Genomic DNA, 12,228 nt, shown 5'->3' with positions numbered 1-12,228 from the left:
AAATCATCATGCTCGTGAATAATCACATCTTAATTATGCAAATCATCATGCTTAATATTATAAGCAAATCATCATGCTGATCATTATCATGCAAATCACGTCTGTCGTGCTTTCGAAAAGAAGAGACACAGAGAATCTCCTTCTCCTGATCCTTTGCAATCTGCGCCTGCACATTAGAAAAGAGTCGCAACAACTCTTTCATGTGTTGGTCGTTCATCGCTTTCCTTGCTTTGTTCTCGCGATCCATTTTTGTTTTTCTTTCTTAGTGCTCACGCTTTATGGCTGCCATTCTTTCTTCGTATTCACGCTCTATGGCTACCCTTCTTTCTACTGTTCGTGCTTTGCGTTCTAACTTCTTGTCCATCATCATCTTGTCGAAAGCCTCCATAGAAGTTAGTGCAATCGGTGGCGTAGATGGGGAAGGGGGAGGGTCGGAAAAACCTCCTAGTGGGAAAAACTCTTCTTCGCCACTCCCATGCGAAGTATCCATTCCGCTTCGGGTGATGACCATCCACTGAAGTCTTGGGTTCTTAAGTTCACGAGGAACTTGGGTTCTTGTGGGTCTTGGGTTCTTGAGGTTCTTGAGGGTCTTGAGGTTCTTGGGGGTCTTGTGGGTCTTAGGTTCTTGAGTCCTTGAGGTTCTTCTTTAGCTTGCAATCTGTGTTAGAGAAGGATCTTCTCTTACCCAAGCTCCTCTCTTTCCCGCGGGTGCACCCCTTGGCGGCCTTGCGCTCACACCAAGGTTTCTTTTTCCCACCTTACGTCCATTGGCCGGCCGTTAAGTGCACGGTCCGCTCTCAATGAGTGAAAAGAGAAACAAGGGGAGGCTGGACATGCCCTTCTTTCTTGGGTTTCCTGTCACTCTTCGAAAACACGATTAGGAATTGACACGCCCAAGAGGACTTGGGTTACGTGCGACCTCAACAAGCAAAAAAAATTCTTGTGGTGGTGGATCTTTCTGTTGCTAAATTGACTTTATCAGACAGGAAAATAATTCTAAATGAATTATTGCATTTATAATTGAGAAGGGTTTTCTCGCTTGGAACACCAAGAGAAATAATTCTAAATGAATTATTGGAATTTTAAGTGAGAGGGTTTTTCTCACTAGAGACATCCGAGTACAGAGAATTCCTAGTGCGTCATTCAGAGTAATGACGGGAGCACTGTGAAAGGGAATATCTGTAAGGCCACCAGGATTGGGTGCTTCTGATGCGTCACATCGGATGGGTGACAGGGACCATCGGGAAGAAGTATCCGACTATTCGAGAACGGCCATCTCTGATGCGTCATAGGATGGGTGACATAGAGCATCGCCAAGAAGATTGTACCGTAAGTTCGGTAGAAAAGAACTAGGTGATGGGTATTCCTATGCGTCACAAGGTGGGTGATGAGTGCATCAGAAAGGGAATATCCATAGTCAGGAGGAAATTGAACTGTGTTGGTATTGTGCACAAGGAAAAGCAAGCACTTGAATGAAGATGGGTTCAGAGGAAACTTTGAGGAAAAACAAATGCTTTTTGAGAAAGCGGGATTGCCTTTCGAGAAAGCAGAAGCTTTTCCGCGACGAGGAAGTCTATGTCTGCATTGCAATTGTGCATGTGATTGCATCCAGGGACGCCTAGGAAGTGCTGTGAAAGCATTGTTTTTAAATTATAAGGTTTTATTAAGTTTTTGGGCAGATTCAGACTATTTTTGAAATATGCCGGCTGCCCACTTAATAAGTGGGCAGCCATCAGATAAATAAGGCAACAGATCAGCCAACGTTTTCTCTCTCTTTTTCTGGAAGAAGAGCACAACAAAAAAAAAACAAAAAAAACGGCCGCGATCTGTACACGAGCAGCTGTTCGTGCTCGTGGTCAGGAGCTATAAAAGCATCACATGCCCTCACTCAGAGGGGAGGAAAAGTTTTTGCAAGAAGCAGAGTTCACCCGCAAAGAAAACGTTTGCCGGTGATGCCCATGACTGTCCCAAGTGTACCCGATGTCGCCAAGACCCAATACGCGAGTTCCCTCGCGAAGAAGTGCCTATGGAGCGTGTTTCCATCGCGACAAGCTTCTATTTTTTTCTCTATTTTCAACCCATAAACGTCGTAGACAGGCCTGATTTACGAGAAGGAACCCGAGAACACACCTCTTTTGTGTAACTACGTCAGACTTTGTAAATAATTAATTTATTTACGAGAAAAGAATTATCTAATTAGTTGTGTGCACATCAGAATAGATCTAGCAGTTTCTCGGGCCTCAAGTGCACCCAAGTTTGGGCCAGAGCACCTCAGAGAGACCCTAGAAGAAAATACCCTGAAGCCCTAGTGATTGGGAAATCGGGTCTTCAATGAAGGGGTAGTATCACGTGACACATCCGTGGACAACCTACACCATAGCAAGGTTTCCGTCAAGTCCAGTCAAGTTAGATTAGAAGTGATTTGGCACTTTTGTGAGTCTATTCGTAGACCGTGCATGCCCAGTCACTCAGTGTAGATGCATATCCTCTGGTTGCACACTACATAAGCATAAGCATTTCCATCAGAGTCAATTTGGGGATTTTTCAGATGACTTTATCCCATTTTTCCCTATTTTCAACATTTTTCACTTATTTATTAAGTGACTTTTGTTGGGTACTCAGTAGGGCAAATTGGGTAAGTTAACATATAAGCAAACCCCAAGTTAGCACAAATTGGCAAATGAGCAAAGGCACAGCAGGCTTCCCCAAGCAACAGGTGTCCAACCCTCTCTCAGCAAGACCCTCTCCAACCTTGGCGAGGCCACTCCCCTTCCACCCGCAGCCATCAGCATTTTGCCTTCTTGCATACCTGGTCCTTCCCTCCCTAGCACCCATCGCCATCCCTCTCATTTTTTCCAACCACTACCCAAGGCAGCCATCCCCGCCTCTCACTAACGCTAGCAAGATAAATCATCAGCGTTTTTTATCAGCATTGGGACCCTTTCCAAGACCAGCGATTTCAGCATTGTAGGACCTTCTGTGGCAGCGTTTTTCAGCCAGAATCTTCCTGCTGTGGCAGCGTTTTCTCAGCCAAAGAGCCTCTCCAAAAACGCAGCCTAAAGTGCAGGTAATCCAGCGTTTTTTTAGCAGTCATTTGCAGCCATAAACACCGCAAGGAACAGTCCATTTTCAGCCCCGAAAACAGTCCATCTTCAGCCTGAAACAGTCCAAGAAATTCAGCATATAGGAGATCCACAGTTTCAGCCCAAGTCGTCGTAGTCATCACCGTCGTCATCATCGGCATAGTCCCATTGCATCAGTCCATTGCATACGCATTGTACACCTTTGTGCAATCAAGTAGACCACTCTCGCCGACGAGAGTGGGGCCTTCGGAGGAGGGTTTTACAACCTCTCGGTGTCGTATCTCTTCTCTCTCCTTCTCTCAATCTCATTCACTTGCACGCACAATATCCACTCACTTTGTTCGTGATCACAGCACTCCCCATAAGACGGAAAGCTCTCTCTTTCCCTAAGAACTAAAAGGAACCGTGAGCAAATAAAGATCACTAATCTTGAGAAAATACAACATTCATTCCACTGCACCTTACATTGGTATCAGAGCCTTGGAAGTGTTCTGCATTACTCAAGGGAAGAACCACAAGAATTTTTTTGCTTGTTGCGGTCGCACGAACCCAAGTTCGCTTGGGCGTGGCGATTCCTAATCGTGTTTTGTTGAAGAGTGACAGGAATCCCAAGAAAGAAGGGCTTGTCCAGCCTCCCCTTGTGTCTCTTTTCACTCATTGAGAGCGGACCGTGCACTTAGCGGCCGGCCAATCGACGTGAGGTGGGAAAAAGCAACCTTGGTGTGAGTGCAAGGCCGCCAAGGGGTGCGCCTGCAGAAAGGAGTAGAACTCGGGTGAAGAGAAGATCCTTCTCCAACACGATTTGCAAGCGAAAGAACCCCTCAAGAACCTCAAGAACCCAAGATTCTCACGAATCAAGGACCTCAAGAACCTCAAGACCCTCAAGAAACCAAGTTCCTCGCGAGCTTAAGACCCCAAGATCATAGTGCATGGTCGTCACCCAAAGCGGCATGGATACTTCGCATTCAGGTGATGAGCATGAGAGAGGCGACGAAGGATTTTCCCCACCAGGAGATTTTTCCAACCCTCCCCCTTCGCTATCTACGCCAGACCCTATGGAAGCAATGATAAAGCAAATGATGGCCATGACGGATAGACAGGAAGACAAGCGCCTTGCTTTAGAACGCGAGCGCGACGCAAGAAAGGAACGAAAAGAACTAAGGAAGGAAGAAGCGGCAAAACAAAACGCAGCATTGGAGGCCGATCGTGCCGCTCATAGATTGGCTTTGGAGACCGAGCATGAAGCTCGTAGATTGGCTATGGAGACCGAGCGTGAAGCTCGACGAGAGCTACGCACTCAAGAATTGCTTGCCCAAGTCCTCGCCTCGAAGACCGAACCCTCCAAGGATCATGGAAGTTCCTCTCGTGGTGCAAGCCACGATGCGGATTCCAACAGCCCAGTCACCGAAAAAGTGACTTTCAGTAAGTATGATGGTAAGATGGATGCTACGGTGATTCATTCTTGGTTGCATCAATTTAATGCTTATTTTGCGACAACTAAGAAAACAGGAAATAGCAAAGTTTTTGACGGCAGCTATGTACCTTGCTGGTGATGCCATCAATTGGTACCATGCATGGCAAGAGGCACAGCTAGCCGCGCACCTAGAGGCAGCCGACGATTTCACGCCCCTCTCTTTTAGTTGGGCTGATTTCCAAGACAAGCTCAAGGCGCGGTTTATGCCACCTCAGTACCTTGCACGATTGAAAGAGGATTGGCGTAATCTCAAGCAACATGGTATGCCAGTCATGTCTTTTTCTAACCGTGTTTTGCAGCTAGGCACTCAACTACGCAAGTCGGATGATGAGCGCAAAGAGGTTTTTCTCTTTGGGTTAGACGAATACATCAAGTTTGATGTTGAAGTCTTTGACCCCGCGGATCTCAACAAGGCGGTAGCAATCGCTCTCGCCCAAGAGATGAAGCACAACAAGGGAAGCCTAAGGAGAACAAGTCTTCTCAAGGGACATCTCAGAATTCTCAGAACACACAGAATGGTAAGAACGATAAGAATGGTAAGAATGGTAATTCTTCTAGCCCTTCTTCCTCTAATTCCTCGAAAAAGAACTCTCACAATGAATCTAAGGGTAAAGCTAAAGCACCTGCAAAACCTAAGCTCACCCCTGATGAAAAAGCTTCACAAGGAATTATAGGTGGATACATCACGGCTGAAGAACAAGTGATTTATGATAAAGAAGGTAGATGTTTTCAATGTCATGTCAAGGGTCACATTAAGAAGGCCTGTCCTAAGACAGTCCCACCTAAAGAACCAAAGGCACCCACAACTACCACAAACGCTATCACAACACAACCTGCATCTTCTCATGACGCTGACACACACATTGATGAATCTCTCTTGAAGTGTTATGGTCATGTAAAAGGACAACGTTTCATCATATTCTTTGATCCAGGCAGTATGTATGATGTGATTAGTCCCCCTCTTGTTGAGAGAGTCCGCCTAGAGGTTAGTCAGAAATCTCCTCTCGAGGTTTCTGGCTTCGCTCCTGGTATGGACTCTGTCATCACGAAGGAATGCCTTGATGTGATGTTTACCATTCAATAAGCTTCTTTTCGTAGGAAATTTCTTGTGCCTCCTCTTTTTTTTTTGGAAAAATCAGGGCTATATATTACTGAGTACAATATAATCCCCAGCGGATGCCAAAATAGCCTATCACGTGGGGTGTACAATCTGAATGGAAGGGTGAGAGCCACTATAGTGACAACTCGACCAGAACAATCTCACGGTGGTCTGTGTGATTAGTGAAGGAGAAACCACTGAGGGGGGGCATAATGCCATGTAATCTGGCCACCTGTAAGTGTGAAGAAGAGTGGTGATCTGGCCCAACGCCGAAGGAAGGCAAATTGACGAGCCTCGGCTGCTCTATAGGTACCTGAGGAAGAATCCCACTGCCAAATGAGGGTGTGAATGATGTCCAGCCAAATGGCCGTGAGGGTATCCTGAAGGAGCTGTGGTGTTGCACTAAGAATGTGAAGACAACGAGCTCTCCAAATATTCCATAGTGTAATGCTAGTGATGACTGAAAAAACTTCATCACAGGTCTGAGGATCCCCCTGCCAAGCGATCTGTGGTAACATAGCCAAAGTCCCTCGCTGATAACCAGTCGAGGTAAGCATAAGAGCTGGATCTGTGTCTGAGCCCTCGTAGAAAAGATGCCGCCAGGGCATCGGCATCAACCATGAGACAGATCCCCAAGTGAGAAATCCATGCTGAACACCGGCTCTGCTAAGTAAAAAGCAAACTGCTAGCCACACGATATGGGAAGAGGAGCATGACCAAAGACAGTGTGCAGGGGACTCCGGTAGTCGCAGAGGACATCGAGTACATAACGGATCATGACCCATAGTAGCTAGCCAAGTCCCAACTGGAAGTCCTGCATGTGCAATCATCCACATGAAAAAAGAAATACGACGAGCCGCATGTAAATCCCAGATGGCTGACCAAAACTGCTGTAGATAGGCATGGGAGAGACCTGAATGTAACCAGAAACGCATACGAGTGGGCTGCTCTGGGTGCTGTCTCATCAATGCTAATCTTCCAATTCTGACAGTGTACTCAAAGAATGATACAGGTGCACCAGTGGGGTTAGAGTGAGGCCAATGCCACTCTCCTGGGTCCCAATAAAGCTGAGATAGTGCACGACCCTCCCACACCCAAAGCCTCCAAAGGGCGGCATCAGCGGAAGCGAAACGGGGGTCAACACAACGACGCTTCCCACGGGAGCCTACTACTCGTATGGCCTCCCATCGAGCGCCTGGGTAGCCAAGGTGCGAAGAGGTGGTAGCATATGTCAATCTAACATGAATCCCCTGAGAGTAGTCTGTATCAATTGTGAACAGCATGGTGTCTAAACGAACTAATAAGTGAGTGCTCTGAGCAAAGAGACCTTCCCAGCCACTATGGGGAGGCATCTGAACCATGCCTCGCATGACTGCATCCCACTGTGAAGGAACGGCGGAGTCAATCTCAAGCAGTCTGTCTGTCACTCCGCGACCAATGTCATAATGTTCTGCCACAAAATCTGCATCCAGCATACGTGTCTCATGAAACAACCGCATAGAGGCAGCAAGGCCAGTGTCCCAAGCAGCCCAATCAATGTGAGTCCTCTCTCCAAGCTGACGGGGTGGATTAACCGAAGAATCAAGAACTGCATCATTCCAAATGAGAGGTTGGCGCTCAATCTCCTCACGACATGAGGGAGGTGAGCGTATGATAGCCCTTCGCATGGAGACCCAAATCTGAAGGAGTGATCGGATGAAGGGTGAGAGAGTGCTGGTGAACAAGGGGGCATCCGTAAAGAGAAAACGATACCCTGTATGCCAAGCATGGCCATCTCTAGTGCAGCGGCGCGGAGTCGCTGTGGAAAGAGCGGCCTGAAGAAGCATCTTCCAAGGTTCTTGGCCGGGAAAAAGACCCCAAACAATAAGCTTGGTAAGAAGGGCGCGGCTCTATAATTCTGGATCAATAATGCCAAGGCCACCCTCTAATCGAGGGCGAATAATCGTGGACCAGCGAACTCGGGCACGAGTATCAGTACTCCCATCTGTGCCACTCCATAAAAAGTTCCGCACGAATCTGCGGAGCTGAGCTATCACTCCAGAATGTAGCATCCAACAGGAGGCCGTATACCATACTATAGCCAGAATGACCTGGTTGGCGACCAATGCACGGCCAGCCAACGACAGATGACGTGAAGACCAATGACAAAGCTTCCTGCGAATAGATTGCAGTACGGGTGCAAACTGCTGCTGTGAGGAAACGTCAAATCCAACCTGGAAGCCCAGATATCTGCATGTCCGACTTGGTTGTAGCCATGTGAAACCATCAATTACCCCCTAAGTAGGTACGTCATCACTGCCAACCAATAACCCATAGGATTTATATTGGAAGCATTTTTTGTATGGTAGAGAGTTTACAGTGCGCACAGATCATCAAGCCCTCCAGTGGCTACAATCTATGCCTAGTGCACATTGGAGTGATCGCCAAGCGCGGTGGTCACAATTTTTTGAACAATTTGGCGGTTTGATTGAGTATGTGCCTAGAAAAGCTAACCCTGTTGCAGATGCGTTGAGTCGCAAAGGACAGATTTTGGCTCTTGAGTCAAGAACCACATTTTCTATACAGGGTGAGTCTTTCGACAGCATGAAGAATCAGTATGCAAATTCGGAGTTTGGTAAGTATTGGTTGCAGGCTCTTGCTTCCCAAGGGCCCAGCAACTATCTCATTCGTGATGGATTGTTATTTTTTCATCAGCGTCTATGTATGTTGCCCTCTCTCAAGCCAGCCATATTGCATGATGCACATGACTCTCACGGGTGGGCACAGGGGTATGAACACCACATTGGAAAAGATTGAACGATTTTTCTATTGGCCTAAAATGCGAAAAGATGTGTTTAGTTATGTCACACATTGCACTATATGTCAAAAAGTAAAAGCTCCTCGAAGTAAGCAGCAAGGCCTCTTGCTTCCGCTACCTATTCTCAAGGGACCTTTTCAGGATATCTCTATGGATTTTGTGACTAACTTACCACCAAGTCAGCATTCAAGGAACACTCAATGTTTAACTATTGTTGATCGTTTCAGCAAATTTTGCATGTTGATTCCTTGTAAGGCCACAGTTACTGCACAAGATGTTGCACGATTGTTCATAAAGCATTGGTACCCCCTCTATGGTTTGCCAAAGTCCATTGTTTCAGATAGGGATGTTAAGTTTACGTCCAACTTTTGGCGTGCACTCTTTGAAAATTTTGGCACAAAGTTGAATTTTTCATCCGCTTTTCATCCACAGTCAGATGGTCAAACAGAAATTTATAATCAGTTGGCTTTTGATGTGTTGAAGTCTTATGTTCATGATCAGCAGTTTCAATGGGAGCTCTATCTCCCATTGGTACAGGCTATTCTCAATGATTCCTTCTCTTCTGCTATTGGTCGAACTCCATATGAGGCAGCTTTTGGTCGTCGATTCCAGTCACACTGTTGACTCGATCGGTCAGTCAAATGCCTGATGCCAATGCTGAGAGTCAGTCATTGGATGAGATTTCTGAGAGTGTGAAGCTTCGGCTAAGCAAGGCTCAAGAATCTTATTCTCGACAGGCTAACAAGCATCGTCAGGAGGTCTCGATCAAGGAAGGAGATTGGGTGTATCTACGAATTATGAAACAGCGTCTTAAGCAAGTTGGAAAGAAATGTCCTAAGTTATCTTTTCGTATGTATGGTCCATTTCCAGTTATCAAAAAAAATAATGAGGTTTCAATGAAATTGCAATTGCCTAACTCATGGTCTATGCACAACGTTTTCCATGTTTCTTGGTTGAAAGTATTTCAGGGAACACCTCCAAAGGACGTTTCGGAAGAAGAAGAACCGGAGATAATAGATGAAGCAGAAGTCATGGAGCCGGAGCAAGTCTTGTTGCATCGGTTTCGCCATGGTTCGAAGGAACAAGTACGACATTATTTTTTGAAGTTCAAAGATAGAGAAACCCATGAAGCGGTGTGGATAGATGAAGAGTTCTTCAAGGATTATCCAGAGTTGTTGGCAAACTACAAGGAAGCCATGCAGCTCGGTACCAATACCTCACTTTAAAAAGGAGGGGATGTCACGTGACACATCCCAACCCTATGTGTCCGTGGATAAGCTACACCATAGCAGGGTTTCCGTCAAGTCCAGTCAAATTAGATTAGAAGTGATCTGGCACTTTTGTGAGTCTATTCGTAGACCGTGCATGCCCAGTCATTCAGTGTACATGCATATCCTCTGGTTGCACACTACATAAGCATAAGCATTTCCATCAGAGTCAATTTGGGGATTTTTCAGATGACTTTATCCCATTTTTCCCTATTTTCAACATTTTTCACTTATTTATTAAGTGACTTTTGTTGGGTACTCAGTAGGGCAAATTGGGTAAGTTAACATATAAGCAAACCCCAAGTTAGCACAAATTGGCAAATGAGCAAAGGCACAGCAGGCTTCCCCAAGCAACAGGTGTCCAACCCTCTCTCAGCAAGACCCTCTCCAACCTTGGCGAGGCCACTCCCCTTCCACCCGCAGCCATCAGCGTTTTGCCTTCTTGCATACCTGGTCCTTCCCTCCCTAGCACCCATCGCCATCCCTCTCATGCTATTGGCGTTTTTCCAACCACTACCCAAGGCAGCGATCCCAGCCTCTCACTAACGCTAGCAGGATAAATCATCAGTGTTTTCGATCAGCATTGGGACCCTTTCCAAGACCACTGATTTCAGCATTGTAGGACCTTCTGTGGCAGCGTTTTTCAGCCAGAATCTTCCTGTTGTGGCAGCGTTTTCTCAGCCAAAGAGCCTCTCCAAAAACGCAGCCTAAAGTGCAGGTAATCCAGCGTTTTTTTAGCAGTCATTTGCAGCCATAAACACCGCAAGGAACAGTCCATTTTCAGCCCCGAAAACAGTCCATCTTCGGCCCGAAACAGTCCAAGAAATTCAGCATATAGGAGATCCAAAGTTTCAACCCAAGTCGTCGTCGTCGTCACCGTCATCGTCATCGGCATAGTCCCATTGCATCAGTCCATTGCATACGCATAGTACACCTTTGTGCAATCAAGTAGACTACTCTCGCCGACGAGAGTGGGGCCTTCGGAGGAGGGTTTTACAACCTCTCGGTGTCGTATCTCTTCTCTCTCCTTCTCTCAGTCTCATTCACTTGCACGCACAATATCCACTCACTTTGTTTGTGATCACAGCACTCCCCATAAGACGGAAAGCTCTCTCTTTCCCTAAGAACTAAAAGGAACCGTGAGCAAATAAAGATCACTAATCTTGAGAAAATACAACATTCATTCCGCTGCACCCTACAGGTAGATAGTAGCCTCAGATTTCAGGCTCAGAAAATTACGCGCGCTAGTGCAAGCACAGGAATGAGATGGGGTCTTTAGAATAATAACCCTAAGGCCTGAATCATTTTACGGCCTTAGGATAAGTCAGTTAATGTATTTTTAAATTATCTATGCCGGACCAAATGACCGGACAAGTGCGAACAGGTAATGCCTGTTGGGGTATAAAGCCCAATGTGGTCGCCCAGGTAAGTGGGCGGGCCGCCAGGTATGTACACATATTCTTTTGTAAAAACCTAATAAGAACTCACTATGCTCTACACATTACAGTAGAGCGAGTTCACCATATCGTCATGCTCTTCTTCTCGCACTCTCTCTCGCGTCGCACTTCCGCTCGTACTCCTTCAACTGGTATCAAAGCTCAGATCGAGGCTCGGGACAGCACTGCAGGAGGCTAGAGTCACCAACTCAGATTGGAGTGAAATTCGACACGCGAAGACACAGCCCCAAATCTCGTGGGTGAGCCCAAAGGACTCGGTGTTGTCAGAATTTCATTCTGAGGTCATCTCGGCCACCGTTCGGCTTCGACAAAGGTTTGCGCAGGCCATTTTCGACTACGTGGTCTCGACGGGTGCAGATCCGACTCTGCAAATTTGGGGTTTTCGGTGTACGACTGCAGGTGCTGAGAATATCCACACTCCCAGAGTGTTAATTTGTGGTTGTCTACACATCGAAGGACGGCTCACAGTTCTTGGAGGCGTGTCACATACGACACGGGCGCCTCTATACATAGACTGTAGGCGACATCCACTAGTTCACCAGGTAGCTTGTGTTTGCTGCTTGATATTCCAGATTTCATCCTGACATTGCAGGTACTTCCACATGGGATGTATTGTCAGAGATGATATATGTTTGTTGAGGGTTTGTTGGCTGTGAGTCACGCAGCAAACAACCGCAACAACGGTTACAGCATACAGTGGGAAATTTGTGGATGTATGACTTTGTGGGAAGTCTATGTACTGTCAGATTTACTGCAGCCTTTGTTGAGGGTCGAGTGAGGTTTTATTGAGCTGGGGGATTCTCGAATGTTGAGATCCTTTCGGTGATACAGGTCTTGGAGGGATCCCTCGAGCACCCTTAGATAGGCAGCTAGGATGTATTGACTGTGAGTTAGACAGTTGGGATTGCATCTTTGCTTTACTGCCGTTGAGGCATTGTCGCAGTCTATGCTTACAGGACAGTGATAGGACAGTCAGAGACAATACAGGTCAGGACAGGTTTACCCACAGCTTACAGTGTTAGAGAGACAGTGGTTTTTTGAGCTGTTTTA

At 46.6% G+C, this 12,228-nt stretch overlaps 1 protein-coding gene across 2 annotated transcripts in view; it reads right to left on the bottom strand.

The window, feature by feature from the left end:
- Positions 1 to 12,228, bottom strand: part of LOC147438449 (uncharacterized) — a 44,823-nt gene that overhangs the window by 15,487 nt on the left and 17,108 nt on the right. The window lies entirely within an intron of this gene.

Source organism: Adiantum capillus-veneris, chromosome 16 (genome assembly GCF_014529385.1).
Source record: "Adiantum capillus-veneris isolate H3 chromosome 16, ASM1452938v2, whole genome shotgun sequence".
NCBI lineage: Eukaryota > Viridiplantae > Streptophyta > Polypodiopsida > Polypodiales > Pteridaceae > Adiantum > Adiantum capillus-veneris.
The sequence above is the reverse complement of the archived record's forward strand: the minus strand, read 5'-3'. Positions and strand labels throughout refer to the sequence as shown.